General features: G+C 39.6%; 1 long non-coding RNA gene across 1 annotated transcript; it reads left to right on the forward strand.

Moving 5' to 3' along the window:
- The first annotated feature begins 552 nt into the window (after positions 1 to 552).
- LOC138804190 (uncharacterized) lies at positions 553 to 11814 on the forward strand. The gene is made up of 3 exons (XR_011365201.1): positions 553 to 632; positions 744 to 799; positions 10779 to 11814. It is a non-coding gene; the product is annotated as an uncharacterized lncRNA (long non-coding RNA).
- The last annotated feature ends 1033 nt before the right edge of the window (positions 11815 to 12847 follow it).

The following is a 12847-nucleotide window of genomic DNA, read 5'->3' on the forward strand; positions in this document are numbered from 1 at the left end:
GTTTCAGAGACAAGGTCACACTGGGAAGACCAAGTTGGACTGGTGCTTTGGGACCTGGTGATTCTGCTGCCTGTAGGATGAGCACAGGTTTGGACCATCAACACTGAGCTCCTACCCCCTGTGGTTAGGGTGCAGTTTTGATCTGAGCTTGTTACTTCTGTTATGGTAGGAAGCAGGTCGGGTAGATGGGAAAGAGTGCCTTGATCTCCTCTATCACATGATGTGTATTGGCAGTACCCAGGTTGGATAATTAGGGAATTGCTGCTCACACTTGAAATAATCTAACTGAAGCCAGTGGGTATTGATCTTCTAGAGATACATGTATATATAAGTATATTTTCCCTTGTGTTTATATATATATATATATGCATACATACATATACATATATGTACAAACATGTATGCAGATACCTATACAAATATACATATATTGCGTGTATGTGTGTGTGTGGGGGGGGGGGGGTGGGTGGGTGTGTACAATTGAATGTCTTTTCCCAGCCTTTCCTTCCTCTTTCTTGGTTCTTTGTAGGGTTGTGAGACTTCTGGCTTGGTGGGAACTATTTATTTGCTTGCTGGTTTCAGTGACAGGGTCCCACTGGGAAGACCAGGTTAAACTTGAGCTTTGGAACCCGGTGAGTTGGCCTCCTGTAGACTGTCCCACAGGTGTGGACCTTCAACACTGATCTCCTAACCCTCCCTGTTGTTAGGGTGTGTTCTGATCTTAGCTTCTTCCTTCTTGTTAGTAGGAAGCAGGTTGGATAGATGGGAGAGAGTTCATCAACTTCTTTCATCACCTGAGGTGAGTTTTCATTTCTCAGATTGGATAATTGTTTAGGGAACTGCTGATCACTTCTGCACCAATCCAACTGAAGCCAGTGGCCATTTGTCTTGTCCATATATATATATATACATATACATATATATATAATTTATTCATTTAACCTTAGGTACATTTATATGTTTACCTATGTATATGTGTGACTATACATATATATCACTCTAAATGCAGATATATATGTGTATATCTATCTATCTATATCCCAAGCTTGAAATATGTTATCAAACAACATTTAGCAGGAAGGCTTTAGGATCTTATTTTTAACTCTCTTGCTCTGAAATTACTCATTTTCCATCCTCCACATTTCTATTGTTAGAAAATTTCTTCAAAAATAATCATTCCCCATAGTTTATTTGTTCAAAATCCTTACTAACAAGAGAAATCATATTCCAAATTAACCACTTCTTCTATTTCATTGTCTTTCTTTCTCTCTTTTCTAGTCTCTTTTCTGGAGTATTTTCTTTCTTTATTGGGGGGGTAATTCTTCATTTTGTTTCTTTCTTTTAATTTAATTGTGAAAATAACATACAGAGGGGTTACAATTACATGGGCAAGGTAATGAGTACATTTCTTATCAAGTACTGCTTTTTCAACATAATGACTTGTACATCTCATTGCTGCAATGGGTCCACCTGTATCCCTATTTAAGTGATTTGTTTTTTCCCTTCCACTGCACAAATTATACCAACCTCAAGTACAATGAAAGCAGGGTTTATACCATGGGAGAGGGACATACAAAGCAATAAAGAAATCATCTTATAAATATGTTAGAAAAATCATAAGAAAGAAAAGCTTTTGAATACTTATCTTGGGGTACATTTCACTTAACATCAACTTATCTGACCTTTTCTGCTTGTCTCAGACATATACTAGTTATTGCAAATAAGGGAAACCATAGGACATATGTTTCTTTAGGCCCAGCTTACTTCACTTAATATAATTTCTATGCCTCCATCAGAAAGAATGACATTGCCTAATTTGTTAGGAAATGGAAAGACTTGTAATTAATCTTATAAATATTAAAAATATATTTTCTTGCTGGGTGGCTGACACTAATAATCCTAGCTCCTCATGCTGAGATCTGAGGATAGTGGTTTGAAGCCAGCCAGGGCAGAAATAGTCTATGACATTCTTATCTCCAATAAATTACTCAGAAAAAGCTGGAAGTAGAACTATGGCTCAAATGGTAGAGCCCTAGCATTGAGCAAAAAAGGCTCAGGGACAGTGCCCAGACATTGAGTCCAAGCCCCAGGATCAGAACAAAACCAAATATGTTTTCTCTTAATACATAAAATGGTTTTCTTGCACATGTTTCATCTTTATATATTTTTTCTTATTCTTTTTTGGGGGTCTGGGGGCTGGTCCTGCATCTTTTACTCTGCCTAGGCAGAGTAAAAGCTTCTTTTGCTCAACGTGAGTATGCTACCACTTGAGCCACAGCCCCACTCTGGCTTTTTTGAGTAGTTTATTGAAGCTAAGAGTCACATGAACTTTCCTGCCTGAGCTGGCTTTGAACCAGTATCTGCAGATTTCAGCCTCCTGAGTAGTTAGGATTATGGGTGTGAGCCATTGGTGACTAGCTTTCTTATCCTTTTCATAAACATAAGTTCCTAGTAATAGATGGATTAGTTAGTCTCTTTCTTTGTATTTTTGGTCTCTTTCTTGTTTGCTTAAGAAATATTTCTTGCTCTGTGGTAATTATGATTTTCCTATATCTTTAGATTTATTAAGGGTTCTCTTTCTTTTGAACACACAAATATTTACTCTCAGAATTATTTGATTTAAGCTACATTTTGAAGTAACCATCAAACTTTACTTTTCTTCTACAGAGGCCCAGTGCCGTTTGTTAAGCAGATCATTATCCTTACCCCAATACTAAGTTTCTTCTTAGCATGGAAGGGGTTCCTTATGGGCAGATGTCCTTCTCCAGGTGTTGTATTTGCTGCCAAACCTTTCTGACACTTTACATTATATGTATATTTTATGTCATTTTCTGGTGTTCTGCAGTGTTTTCCAGTACATTTTAGGTTTTTCTGTTTTATTCAGAAACACTGTAAAATTTTGTCTCCTATACAACCATCCTTCATGTCTATAGGGATTGGTTCCAGGACCCATGACAAAATTGGTGTCTGATCATGTCTCTCCTATAAAAAGTCCTATATTTACATATAACCCGTGACATTCTCCTGAATACTTTAAGTCATCTCTGTACCTTGGCATCCTCTGTTATGATACAGGTCCTTTGGTGTGAGGGTTGGAGATAATCTTACTGCCTCAATTCCAGGAGAAACATAAAAATATGGCCACCAATGAATCTCAGTTTCAGCCAGGCTGCTATGCCTCAGTGCCCTATAGGTAAAATGAAATTCTGGAGCAATAACTACTGCACAGACACTCTACATGAGATGAAACATCATAGATTTTTGAAGAGAGTAACAGAGCGAGGGAGTTTGACCAAAGCAAATTCTATGTATATATGGAAATACCACAATGAAACCCCTTTGTACAGTTAGATGCAAAGAGAAGAAAGTTTTCTGTAAAGTATTGGAAAACTGTGTGGCTCTTCCTCTTCCTAAAAATCCCATAACAAAAGACACAGTGACCAGAGGAGAATATGAATTTATTGTCAAAGTTTGCCTGACAACAGAGCCATCAGAAGACACAGAGTATATGCTGAGTTATGATGAGGAATGGAAGAAATGTGTCTGGAATTGAAGGGCTTGACTTAATGATAATAGCTGGATAGGGAAGCTCAGCAATGCCTGTCTGTCCAGATTCTTCTTGGCCTTTCCATGTGGCCCTCCTTCCTCCCACACAGAGGGCAAGAAAAGTTGATGTATAGGATGAGAAGTTTCTAATCTGACAACATGGGTGAGAGGTTTCTTCTTGGCTAGCTCCAGCACAGAAAGGCAAGACTAGGTTTTTGTAGCTACTTATGGAGAAAAGGAATTCTAGTTTCTATAATTAGTCTCAGGGATGAAGAATTCTATTTCCTGTGATTTGGCTTGGGGATAGGTGAACAACAAAGGAAGGGCAGGAGAAGGTTAGGAAGATCTTGCATTATGGTGGCATTGGTACCAGGGTACCATACTGGGGAGATACCATTTTATGATACCTCAATATAGTTATTTTAAATCAATCAGATGTAGTTAAATGTTAAGGGCTAATGTAAAGTAGTGGCACTACTAGTAGTTTTCACATTTAGAAAGTGCTTCTCATGTTCTCATCCAACAGCCCAGTAGTCATTCTTCTACTGAGAATTTAGAAACAACTTCTTTAGGGTCTTTGTCTCAACCTTGGCAGTCTCCTTGATAGAGAGGTTCCTCTACATGGTTAATGCAGGAGCATCTTAGTTGGTGATGCATCTACCAGATGTTTTATCACTTTAGAGATTGTGATCTTTAGTAGATTATACAATAGATATTATCCCTTCATTGTTTTATACTTGTGATACTTGCACATTATTGGTGGTGACACTGGAGGAGGGAGAATTGTGCTTCTGGTGGCACTTGATTATCTCAGGGGAGGGCAAAAATGACTTCCCCAGTAACTGAGAAAAGAGGCTACCCCTGAGGACAGGGATTTTGAGAGCATGTGGGTGGCCTTGGTGTGTGCTTGAGCTCTCTACTTCACCTCAAAAGGCACATTTCCCACCTGCATTTTCACCTTGTGTTTGAATTTTTATGATTGCTGAGATAAAAGTTTTGGCCATCAGAAGAGATGACTGAGATGAGAAGTTTGTGGCACTCTGACAGTTCCATGTTGAAAGTGAGCTTCTCTTCCCCTCTGACTGAGGAGGGCTTCCTGTGGAGCAGGTGGCTGGCTAGGCTTTCCCTTCCCTGAAGGCTTTGGTGATGGCTAATACTCATCAGGATGCTGGTCATTTCTGGCAAGCCCCAATGCTTTGCTCAGGTCCCTGCCACACTTTAACTGGAGCCCTGCAGGACATTTGGAAATTAGTTAGTGCTCACTTAAGCAATTCCTTTTATTTTCAGTGTCCTTTGAAAGACTCTCCACTCTGTGAAGTTTCCTAGGTCCCTGTCATAGCACTTGCAATACAACATGACCTCCTATGAGAAATTATTCAGCCAAAAGTGAGCCAAAGTGATGGGAGCATATAGGAAAACCTGTAATCATTTCCCAATTCAATTCTAGAATTGGAGATAACCCTGTGAGGCCTAAGAGCTTTCTCTTTGGTGAAAGCCTACCCAGCATTTGTTACCTTCTAGTGATAGTTGCCATTCACAGCTTTCAAATATCAAGATATTTGGTTACCACCAGGAGACAATCCTTAACAAGTTCCAGCTGCCATCACTCAATGTTTACAAAAGCATCCAGTCCTTTGATAAAATGTTTTAGCTTCATCTGACCACCTTTAATATGCCACCTTCAAGAACTGAATGGGATTCACTTCTTGTGTTCCTTTTTTCGATCAGTGTGAAAGAAAATATGAAAGAAATATGCTGAGCTGTCTGGCACCTGAAGAACAGGATGTTAGCACAAAAGAGCCCTGGCTTACTTTTCTTCCTCCAACAAAACTTGGCCAAATCTTGAGATAAGAGAAATGACAAGAAGGAATTTGGTTTGATTTGATTTTGTTTTTCTCCTTATGATCACTAAAGCTAATTATTCTGGAAACAAAAACAATATATTAGGGAAGCATTAAAGCATTGCTTTGTAGAAACTCTTGGTTTTTTTTTTCTGTAGACAGTTAAGGCTTCACATGTGAAGAAAAAAGATCATGAGATCCCTGCTTCAACACTGCAGCTGTTTATCTGAAGTAAAATCCTTTTCATCATACATTTGACATTTATCAGAAAAAACAGTGGCAGCATTCATATGAGGATTCCTTGAAAATCACTGAAATTTTGTGTTTCATTATGATAGGCATAGATGATTGGTTTTAAGGGCATAAATGGAGATCCTCACTCCTTCTGTTGTGTTTCAAAGGGCACCAACCTTTGTCACTCTTACAGCCCAGAGATGGATTTGTGTGGGGCATTCTATGGCCTACTATGGTGGGCTTTACTTCTTGTCTGAGTGCTCTTGGCCCAGAATCAGGTCTAGGTCTTGAACTGACTGAAGGATTCTAGAGGAACTTACATGAATAAGGGCTGATATATTGGATGTTGGACAATTCAAGAGGCTGAGATATGATGATCATGGCTCAAAGCCAGCCTTGGCAGAAAAGTCCTGGAGACTCTTATCTCTAAGCATCAAAAAAGCAGAAAGAAGAGATGTGGCTCAAGTTGTAGGGCACTAGCTTTGAGCAAAAACTCAGGAAGAGGGTCAAAGCACTGAGTTCAAGCCACAGGACTAGCAAACCCATGAAAAGTCCTGGATAGTGTTGTGGATCAGAGAGATATGGAAACATTTTCTTACTCACCATAAGGCTCAGTGCCCAAACTATAAAATGAAAGAAATGTTAACCAGAGGAAAGCATCACAGATTCATTTACTCAAAGATTCATGTTGGGCTGGCAAGGTAGCTCAGTGGTAGAGTACTTGTCTTGCATGCACGAGGCCTTGGGTTTGATTCCTCAGCACCACATAACCAGAAAAAGCTGGAACGGCTTTGTCTTAAGACACATTGCATCAAATGTTTGAGGAGACTCAGATTAAAAACAAGAAGGGAGACCTTTGTGTACAGAGTTAGGGGGTGTGGTAATATGACCCAGTCTCTAAAGAGGAATGAGATAAGTACAAAGAAGCCTGGAGTATTTTTTGTTTGCTTTGCTTGTAGGTGTTTGGTTGCACCCAAACACTAGAGGGATAAAGAAAAAAATTGTCCTGCTATGTCCGTGAAAAACTGGTCCCAGGGTTCTTGCAGACAACCAAATCTGCAGAGGCTGAAGTCTCAGGTAATAGGACGTTATATTTGCATAGAACCCAGGCATATTCTCTAGGTCACTTACATTACTTAATACCATGTGGATTTTATGTAAACAGTTGATATATATTTAAATTTGTGGTTTAACTTTGTTTTTATAGTTTATTTAGTCCATACTAGGTTAAACTCATAGGTATGGAGGTGTTAGCAGAAACTTAGAGCTAGTTGACCTTGAGTGCCTAGCTCTGGCAAGACTGAAAGAGTAAAGGTGATAGAGAAGGTTATTTCAGGAGAAATATGGCAGAGCAAGAGAGCACATGGCACACACCTGGACTGGGAAGACAGAAGTTCAGTCCAGCTCAACCATCATGTGCTATCTTTGGGGTTACAGAGCTTGATCTTGAATTAAATATGGAGAATTGGGGTCCATGAAGATGGCTTTTGGATTGGTGTTTCTTCTTTCTGGTAAGGCCAAAGATTTATGTCTACATTCTATTGTCTTTCTTCCCCATTCTCTCATAGTCTCAACCCTCATTTCAGGATTGGCTTATCACCTTATCTTGCCACATGCAAGCTGTGTAGCACACAATTCCCTGACTGCCTGCTTTAAAAAAAAATATTCATGGACTTGAACCCCTGGGCCTGGACTCTGTCCTTGAAGTCTTTTTGCTTAAGGCTAATGTTCTTTGAGCCACAGCTCCATTTCCTGTTTTTTGGTGGTTAATTGGAGATGAAGAGTCTCACAGACTTTCTTGCCTGGGCTGGCTTTTAAATTTAGATCCTCGGATCTCAGGCTCCTGGGTAGCAGGGATTACCAGTGTGAGCCACCAGCATGGGGCTTGACTGCCCACAGCTTTTCTACTACCAGTAGCCTTCCATAGTGGGGTATATCTAGAGTCTGCCTTGATGTTCTTTTGTTTGAAGCTGGAAGTAGACCACCCATGCCTTAGATGCCAGAAATCCCTAGGCCACAGCCTTGCCAGAATAGCCAGCCTGGTGGGGTGGGTGCAGTCAGACCTCCCCTCTGTCTGATGGGAGGAGTGCCTCAGATAATAGAGGCCAGGTGTCCCTGTGCCAGGCTGGAAGCATGCCAGAGAGGGGTGGTAGGTAGTGACCCAGGATGTGGGTCACAACAGGCACTCCTGTTAAGACAAAAGAAATACTTGCAAGATAAAAACAGGAATAATTTATATAGTCCATGTTTTTCTAGTATAAGGGTTTGAAATGAAGAACTCATACTTGCTAGTCAGATGTTCTACCCCTGAAGCAACTCTGCCAGCCTCTTTTACTTTTCTCAGTCCAGGGCCCAGAACTCTGTGCAGGGGGGTGAACCACAACTAAAAGGCATTTGGGACTCAACAGCATAGTATGGGCTGATGATGATGTATTTTCATGTTTGTTCTTCTGGTCGCTTTATACCAAGGTATTTAGTTTGGATAATTGAAAGCAACAGACATCTAGACTTCCCTGTGCCTCTTCAGTAAGACTCTACCCTGGGACCTACTCACCTTCTAAATTTAGGACCCCAGAGTTCCATTCCACAGTTGTGGAGGTTAGTTTCCACCCTGTGACCTTGGGGGACATCTTCCTAGATTTCTCACCCCCCCTCTGTTTCTCTATCCAGTCAGGTATCATGTGATCCCACCACTGAGTTCTCCTTTATTTTATCTGCTGATGCTCTAATTGGTCAGGGTGGAGGAACACAGAAAGAACTTACAAAATTAAGTGTTAAGTTTCCATAAGGAGACAACTTTGAAGGACATGGAATGATACCCATAAAAGCAGAGGATGATGAACACAAAATATTCCAGTGTAAGTGGAGAACACGTGCACCTGGAAAGAGCCAATTAAAAATCCCAAAAGTGAAAACTTCCACGGAACAATAATAATTATTTAACAATATCTAACAATTTTAACAATATTTAACAATCCTTTAACAATTTAACCCAATAACAATTATTTAAAATCAACAAGGCACTTCCTCATGAAGTGGATTTAGCCAAAGAAAGAATTGGAATTTTGGAGACTGTGAGTAAAGATTTGACCCAGAAGATAACTGAGAAATAAAGGAATGAAAACTATGAAATCCAAACTGGGCTGAAAAGGGAAAGTGGAGAAGTCCCAATTTGCTTTTCATTGGAAGTTCCATTAATTAAGAAGTGAATCCCTGAGAGACAATATTTAAATAGGCAATATTTAAATGTTTAAATAGAGTGGTGTGTTGAGGAGAATTTCAAGATTTCTATACATGTTGATGGTAGCAGCATCCACCAACATATGGCAAGCCCACTCTCAGTAGGGATCAGGAAAGTGGGCTGTTTGTTCACACAGTCAATCAGAGCTCTGTTCAAAGGCTTGTTATGTTTTGGCGCACTTGCCAGTTTCCAGGTGACTGGTCTGTCAGCTTCCAGTGTAGTCTCTAGTCCTTTGAGAAAACATATCCAACTGTGTTGCTTTCCCATACAAAAGCCCGTGATGAGCTGGATGTAGGGCTCGGCAGGCTTCATACTTGCTATGTTCTGAACTCAGTACTGCAAGTTCAAATCTCAGTACCAATGAATGAATGAACGAATGAACAAATAAGGCACTTTGGCTGTGTGTTGCTTCTAACTTGCTTTTTTCAGCCACTCATTTCTATGACATTGTTAGGTCCATTCAGTTAAGCCTTTGTGTTTGCTGCTCGTATAGAAATACTTCACATAGTCTACTTCACATAGGCTATTTCTGAAGATTGAAATTCGAAGTCAGCCAGGGCAAGAAAGTCCATGAGACACTTTGTCTCCAATAAATCAGCCAAAATCTGGAAGTGGATCTGTGATTCAAGTGGTAGAGTGTCAGGTTTGAGTGAAAAAGCTAAGTGAGTCCAAGGCCCTGATTTTAAGTCCTGGTACACATACACACACACACACACACACACACACACACACACACACACACACACGCATGCACACACATGTATACATAGGAATATTCATATAAAATATATATGTATATATGATTTTTGATGGGCATATCTGAAAATCCAGGACCATGCATTATATCTCTTGGTTTTTCCTTCCTGTCTTCACCATCCATTTCTCATTTGTGATTTGTTCTCTTGGTGGACACAGTTCTCCCTGACCTTAGAGACAATGTCTGTTCATGTCCCAAACAGAAAGAGTTTTGACATCTTTGGGAAAGCGAATGTTTCCCCACTGTATTCCTTCACTTTGGGGGACAGGCAGATCACAACTGTGGCCATAATAACAAGAGTGTACCTGTAGTCAGCAGCAGTTGACATGGTGGCACATGAAATCCTGCTCATATTACTCCAGTGTGTTAGCCCCAAATTGCTCTGAGATTAGCATTTCATGGGGCCACACTTGGGGGAAGAATCCTGTGCACTCTGCAGGGACAATTTTGCTACATCTCATGTCCCATTTGCCACACTCCTCATAAAAATCTCACGAATCCAAATTTGTCTTCATAAAGCCAATTGGCTGCTTGCTTGAGTCTGGTTATACCTAGAACTTGCAGATTTATGTTTGCCCAGGAGATCTTTGAATAAAGTGTATTTTTGTCTCAATTTTAACAAGGCAAAAATTAAATACCTTATATATATATATATATATATATTTTTTTTTTTTTTGTCGGTCGTGGGGCTTGAACTCTTGGCCTGGGCACTGTCCCTCAGCTCTTCAGCTCAAGGCGAGCGCTCTACTACTTGAGCTACAGCGCCACTTCCGGTTTTCTGGTGGTTTATTGGAGATAGGAGTCTCACTGTCTCTCCTGCCCGGGCTGGCTTTGAACTGCGATCCTCAGATCTCAGCCTCCTGAGTAGCTAGGATTACAGGCGTGAGCCACCAGCGCCCGGCTACCTTATATATTTTGTACAATTAATAATGCTAAGTATAGGAAAAGAAAGGGCCACAAGAGTCATAAATCATTAATAGATTAGATAGTGACTTGTTACCAGGTTATGAACCCTGAGAATTTGAGTTCACTCACAACTAAAAATAGTAAATGTAAATTCTTCTTACCAAGAGGGTTTAACTTTAGGTGGCTTTATATTTATTTTTGTTTAAAATGATGAAATGAAACTTAACAGTATGTCCTTTTTGTTATTTTGCAGAAAAAACCCAAAAGCACTGTCTGCAATAATCAAGGAATTGTGTTGTGTAAGGATGCGAGTATTCTTCTGAAGCATTCAGTCCATGAATTGGCAGGAACATAGAGTATATTCACTGGCGGGGTAAAATATTGTCCATAATCCTGTAACTGAATGATAACCATAAATCTTATTCCTAACTGCCATGTGACCCGCTATTCACAAAGAATTACCTTGTATGAGTTACCCATCTTTTTCCACCAAATTCTTTCCCATATTCCTCAGCAGAAAGTCAGCTGAAAGCATGGCTTAAATGGTACAGCAAGAGTGATGAAGAAAAAAACTTAATTGAGCAGAAGACCTTGAGTTCATGTTCTGGTGCCAGCAAGAAAAATACATAAATAAATGAAAGCTGCAGGGCAACTCACAAGATCCACTGGAGTAAAGACAGCCTCTTCAACACATGGTGCTGGGTAAAGTGACTAATAGAAGAAACAGAAACTATAGCCTTATGTCACCATGGACTAAAACAATTCTTAAACGATCAAAGAACTAGATATAACATCAGAAATTCTGAAATGAAAAGAATAGATAGGGAAAAGTCTGGAAGATATAGACACATGGAATTATCTTCTGAAAATATTCTCAATTGCCAGAAAATAATGGCAAGAATGGACTAGGACTGCATCAAGAAACCATGAGAAAATCCACTGAATGGGAGAAAAACTTTGCCAGTGATTTCAATAGATAAACCATTCTCAAAAGAACAAATACATGTGGCTAATAGATAACTGAAGACATTTTTAGAATCTTTTGCCATGGAGGAAGTTCAAATCACAACTACGGTTACGATTCCATCATTTTGGGCAGATCTGAGGTTTGAAGCCAGCATGGAAAGGAAAGTCCATGAGATTTGTATCTCCAGATAACCGCCAAAAAGATGGAAGTGGCTTGGCACTAAGGCTCCAGCCTTGAAAGGAAAGGGTAAACAAAGGAGGAGGCTGCAATGCTTGGTAAGAAATGTATGCATTATCCTGCCCATGTGATTGTAGCCCCTCTATACAGTATGTTCTCAAATAAAATAAAATAAAATTAAAAAAAAAGAAATAACAAAAAACAAGAAAAAATATTCCATCTCACTCTAGTCAAATTAGCACTCATAAAAAATCAACAATAAATAGTGGCAAGGAAGGGAAATGAGGAAAGAACCATCATGCTGCTGGTAGGAATATAAACTAGTGCAACCACTATGGAATCAATAGGAGGGTTCCTCAAAAAAACTGAAAGTATACTCACCTATAATCCTACCACACTACAACTGGGCATATACCAGAATGCATGTAAATACACAAGAAAGACACCTGCATACCCATGTTGATTGTAGTGCTGTACATAATACCAAAATGGTAGAATCAGTTCAACTGTTCAACAAGTGATCAGTGGATAAAGAAAACATAATAAATACTAGGCAAGGACTATCAGTAATATGATACATATATACCATGAAATATTACCCACTCTGTTTCTATTTACCATAGAATGTTAGCATTCAAAAGAGTCATTATGTCATTTACAGCTAAGTGAATAGTGCCGATGATCATCCTTTTGATAAAGTTATAAATAAGATCACTTAAATTTGATGCCTAGAAACTCTCTCTTACTTTTTTTCTGCTTAGGATTTGTCTACTCACAGGAAAGTTGCTTTGTCTGAAGTGTCTTCTGAAATGAGGTCTTGCTGTGTATTTCTTTAAAAATATTTAATACTAATAATCTAATCGCCACCATATTGTGTGTAATATGAACCTACCTTGATTTGTTCCAGCAGGCTTTTAGTGACCCTTGCAAGCACAACATCAAATCTCGTTTCTTGCCTCTTAATTCCTTTCTCTTCAATAGTATGGCTTGCCATGCTCGAGTTCACCCAACTCAGCATCTCTGATGGAGGTTCTATGAGACCACACAGGTCTTTGAAACCTGCTTGCCATTGGCTCAGGCTGGGCCAGACAGAACTGCTCAACTTGGCTTGTGGTGAATATTTCCACTTGTCTGTACACACACACTCAGTGAAGAAATCTTAGCACTGTAGTATTCCC

The sequence above is a fragment of the Dipodomys merriami genome, unplaced genomic scaffold (genome assembly GCF_024711535.1).
Source record: "Dipodomys merriami isolate MVZ:Mamm:240054 unplaced genomic scaffold, mDipMer1.0.p SCAF_36, whole genome shotgun sequence".
NCBI lineage: Eukaryota > Metazoa > Chordata > Mammalia > Rodentia > Heteromyidae > Dipodomys > Dipodomys merriami.